This window comes from Anomaloglossus baeobatrachus, chromosome 4 (assembly GCF_048569485.1).
Source record: "Anomaloglossus baeobatrachus isolate aAnoBae1 chromosome 4, aAnoBae1.hap1, whole genome shotgun sequence".
Classification (NCBI taxonomy): domain Eukaryota; kingdom Metazoa; phylum Chordata; class Amphibia; order Anura; family Aromobatidae; genus Anomaloglossus; species Anomaloglossus baeobatrachus.
The window spans coordinates 37,976,299-37,982,068 of record NC_134356.1 but is presented as its reverse complement, the minus strand read 5'-3'; positions in this window follow the sequence as shown (position 1 = coordinate 37,982,068).

Below are 5,770 nucleotides of genomic sequence, written 5' to 3'. Positions count from 1 at the left end.
TCTGGTGGGTGATGTTTGGCTTCTTTCCTTTTTTTATTCTTTGTGGTATTTTACAAAGCTCCCGGCAATCCGCGGCAATAATGTCCTCCATGCTGCTGCTATCTGGATTCACAGCTGCACTGCTCAGTACTGCTGCATAATGTCCTCCGTGCTGCTGCAATCACAGCTACACTGCACAGCAGAGATGCATAATGTTCTCCATGCTGCTGCAATCACAGCCACACTGCACAGCAGAGATGCATAATGTCCTCCATGCTGCTGCAATCACAGCCACACTGCACAGCAGAGATGCATAATGTCCTCCATGCTGCTGCAATCACAGCCACACTGCACAGCAGAGATGCATAATGTTCTCCATGCTGCTGCAATCACAGCCACACTGCACAGCAGAGATGCATAATGTCCTCCATGCTGCTGCAATCACAGCTACACTGCACAGCAGAGATGCATAATGTCCTTCATGCTGCTGCAATCACAGCCACACTGCACAGTAGAGCTGAATAATGTCCTTCATGCTGCTGTAATCACAGCCACACTGCACAGTAGAGCTGTATAATGTCCTCCATGCTGCTGCAATCACAGCCACGCTGCACAACAGAGCTGCATAATGTCCTCCATGCTGCTGCAATCACAGCCACACTGCACAGCAGAGCTGCATAATGTCCTCCATGCTGCTGCAATCACAGCCACACTGCACAGCAGAGCTGCATAATGTCCTCCATGCTGCTGCAATCACAGCCACGCTGCACAGTAGAGCTGTATAATGTCCTCCATGCTGCTGCTATCACAGCCACACTGCACAGCAGAGCTGCATAATGTCCTCCATGCTGCTGCAATCACAGCCACACTGCACAGTAGAGCTGCATAATGTCCTCCATGCTGCTGCTATCACAGCCACACTGCACAGTAGAGCTGTATAATGTTCTCCATGCTGCTGCAATCACAGCTACGCTGCTCAGTAGAGCTGAATAACATCCTCCATGCTGCTGCTATCTGGATTCACAGCTACACTGTTCAGCTTATAATGTCTTAATAATATCTTGGCTGAATTCCCCTAGTAATGGATTGTAGGGTGTTTTATTAGAGGAAATCCGACCTTATGGGGGCTCTGGAGAAGGATGAAGAATATAGCTGTTGTCCCCTTTGTATAACCACTAGGTGGCAGACTGGAGTCTATCCGTTCATGATGAGCCGTTTCCTATATGTGCCTCTGATATCACACACGGTCACAAGTGCTCCGGGCTACAATGAGTCTCTCCCTTTTTACTTTTGATGTCAGACATTGTTTTCAAGATCTCCGCTTGCTGTCAATGAATTGAAATATCTCCATCCAGAGCCTGAAAACTCGTCCTAATCATGTCCGACTGCCACAGAGTCTCCACCAGGCCGGGTATTCTGTCTTAACACGTTTTCAGCCCAGGGATGGTTCAGTCAATGACTGAAAGCACAATTTTAGGTCCTGAAACAGTAGAAAAAGTTTTGCTAAAAATTTTCAGATGGACTAGTGCACTATAACCGGCCTATGATTGCTTAACCCTTGTCTGGTACCATGAAAAATATCACTAGCTGTACCAATCTGCATGGGGTTACATTGACCCCATGGTACCAGACAAGGGTTAATCAGTCACTGAACCGAGAGTATATGATGGGAAAAGTTCCTAGCATATACTCCACTTTCCCGTAGGCACCATTTTTATATATTTTTTTGCAGTAGTGCTCTATGGCACACTGATACCTCGGCTCCATCCAGATTGTGACCTGTGCCCGTCATAGACCTCACCAGCCTATATCCCAGATAATGACTTTTAGTTTTGCCTTAATTAAGTTTATTTTATTTTCACATCGTTTCTCATTCCCATAGGGATGACATTGTTGGACCCCTTATAGATCTTGGATTGGGACCCCGAAGCTTGACCAATGACTTTTCAGAATAAGCTTTCCTATGGTGTGCATGAGAAATATCTCTGCCCATTTATATGATTTAGTCTCCTTCCTTTTCTCTAGTTTTACCCTCTGCAGGCTTGATCTCTAATTTTTGGTCATCTCTGAGCTTGTGGGTAAAGACTAGCTATAAACCCTACAACAATACTGAGCAGTGTAGCTGTGAATCCAGATAGCAGCAGCATGGAGGACATTATACAGCAGCACTGAGCAGCATAGCTGTGAATCCAGATAGCAGCAGCATGGAGGACATTATACAGCAGCACTGAGCAGCATAGCTGTGAATCCATATAGCAGCAGCATGGAGGACATTATACAGCAGTACTGAGCAGCATAGCTGTGAATCCATATAGCAGCAGCATGGAGGACATTATACAGCAGTACTGAGCAGCATAGCTGTGAGTCCAGATAATAGCAGCAGCATGGAGGACATTATACAGCAGTACTGAGCAGCATAGCTGTGAATCCATATAGCAGCAGCACGGAGGACATTATACAGCAGTACTGAGCAGCATAGCTGTGAATCCATATAGCAGCAGCATGGAGGACATTATACAGCAGTACTGAGCAGCATAGCTGTGAATCCATATAGCAGCAGCACGGAGGACATTATACAGCAATACTGAGCAGCATAGCTGTGAATCCATATAGCAGCAGCATGGAGGACATTATACAGCAGTACTGAGCAGCATAGCTGTGAATCCATATAGCAGCAGCACGGAGGACATTATACAGCAGCACTGAGCAGCATAGCTGTGAATCCAGATAATAGCAGCAGCATGGAGGACATTATACAGCAGTACTGAGCAGCATAGCTGTGAGTCCAGATAATAGCAGCAGCATGGAGGACATTATACAGCAGTACTGAGCAGCATAGCTGTGAATCCATATAGCAGCAGCACGGAGGACATTATACAGCAGTACTGAGCAGCATAGCTGTGAATCCATATAGCAGCAGCATGGAGGACATTATACAGCAGTACTGAGCAGCATAGCTGTGAATCCATATAGCAGCAGCACGGAGGACATTATACAGCAATACTGAGCAGCATAGCTGTGAATCCAGATAATAGCAGCAGCATGGAGGACATTATACAGCAGTACTGAGCAGCATAGCTGTGAATCCATATAGCAGCAGCACGGAGGACATTATACAGCAGTACTGAGCAGCATAGCTGTGATTCTATATAGCAGCAGCACGGAGGACATTATACAGCAGCACTGAGCAGTGTAACTGTGATTCCAGATAGCAGCAGCATGGAGGACATTATACAGCAGCACTGAGCAGTGTAGCTGGGAATCTGGATTGCAGCAGCATGGGGGACACTATTCAGCTCTAATGAGCAGTGTAGCTGTGATCGCAGCACTGGGAAAAAAAAAAAAAAAGTGTTGCTGCCTAATACCTAAATAGACAGCTGTAATCTGATCCTTGAATGAATTGTCTCAATCTTTTAAGATAGATTTTAGCATTTCCCCCCCCATAGTGGATTGGGCGTTTAGGATGCAAAGGGAAGAGATGTGGCTCATAAGTGGAGAAAGGCTAAGGTATCTTTAATAAGGCATATTACAAAGTTTCTTATTTTTGCTTGTACTATCGAATTATGCCATTTGTGGACCATTTAAGGTCTCCCTCCTGTTTTGAGTTCCTGTTGAAAAAGTATGTAACACCAAACCCAAAGCTTTAGGAAAAGCCACTTATCACTTTTTGATTAGACGCTCCCTCTTAAGATGGTGAACATGCCGGCCAGGTCCATGCCAAGGATTCAGTTACAAAGTCATGGAATTCTGAGTCCATTACATCCGGTGCCAATTTATCCACTTCATCCTCGGAGGAGAAAGCTGTCATCTCTGAGGAACATCGAGATCCAAAGACGGATACGACCACCGGCTACCACCGTTTCCAGCCTGTATGTATGTGAGGCCTGCATGTGACATCACACGTCCCCGTCCAGTCCTCCTCGTCCTCTGATCTTCTCGGACGCTGCCTCCATCCATCATTCTTATAGTTGGAGCAGATCTACTTTTCCAGGGCAAAAAATAGAAACACAAATGAATGACTTCCGTATGTAAACAGCGGCAGAAGTAACGTATGCGGAGGGGCGCCATTACTTTACAGAGGGGAAATGGCTCCCATCTGCTCTTTGTTATTCCTGGGAAAAAAAGCATCTGCTGTATACATCACAGGACGGCAGGAGCCATAAACACTACATGATGAGTCAGGGGCACGCAGAAAATAAAGGACTTTCTATTTTTATAAACATTTTTATTTATATCACGTTTTAAAAATTGGGTATAAAATGACATTTTGGGAAATATATTTGTGTTTCTACTGTACAATGATACATGGCAGGTGACATCACAGCTATCATCCGACATCACAAGCAACCTGGCAATACAGGGAACATGACATCATCAGTCAGTGCAGGGCAGGTGACGCTGTAGACATGTGACATCACAAGGAACCTGGCAAGAGAGGGAACATGACATCATCTGATACCACAGAGCACATGACATCACAGGGGACATGACATCATCAGACATCTCAGGGCAGGTGACGCTAGACATTGACATCACAAGGAACCTGACAATACAGGGAACATGACATCATCTGACATCACAGGGCAGGTGACGCTGTAGACATGTGACATCACAAGGAACCTGGCAAGAAAGAGAACATGACATCACAGGGGTCATGACATCATAGACCATATGACATCACAGAGAACGTTTGACATCACAGATATCATCTGACATCACGAGGAACCCGACAAAACATGGAACATGACATCATCTGATATCACAGAGCAGGTGACACTGCAGACATCTGACATCACAAGGAACCTGGCAAGAGAGGATAAATGACATAATCTGATTTTGCAGAGCACATGACATCAGAGGGGACGACATCATAGACCATATGACATCACAGGAAACCTCTGACATCACAGATATCACTTGACATCACGAGGAACCCGACAAGACATGGAACATGACATCATCTGACATCAGAGAGCAAATAACATCAACTGACATCACAGGGCAGGTGACACTAGACATCTGACATCACAGGGAACCTGGCAAGAGAGGGAACATGACATCACAGGGAATGTCTGACATCACAGATATCAGAAGGAACCTGGCAAGAGAGGGAACATGAGCTCAACTGATGTCGCAGAGCACATGACATCACAGGAATCATGACAGACATTACTTGACATCACAGGCCACATGACATCATAGACAATATGACATCAAAGATATCGCCTGACATCACAGACCATAAGACCATGGACCATCTGATATCACAGGGTACATGACATCATAGATGAGGGAAAGTCTGACATCAAAGATCACTTGACATCACAGATATCACATTGAACCTGACGATACAAGAAACAAACATCAAAGAGCAAATAACTTCACTTGACATCAAAGACATCTGACATCACAAGGAACCTGGCAAGAGAGGGAACATGACCTCATCTGATACCGCAGAGCACATGACATCATAGACCATATGACATCACGAGAAACCTGACAATACAAGGAACATAACATCTTATATCAGGGAGCACATGACATCACAGGGCAAGTGACCTGGCAAGAGAGAGAACATGACTTCATCTGATCCTCATCTGATACTGCAGAGCACATGACATCATAGACTTATGACATCATAGAGCACCTGGCATCACAAGCAACCTGACAATACAGGGAACATAACATCATCTGATAACAGGGAACACATAACATCACAGGGCAGGTGGCATTGTAAACCTGGCAAGAGAGAGAACATGATATCATCTGATTCCGCAGAGCTCATGACATC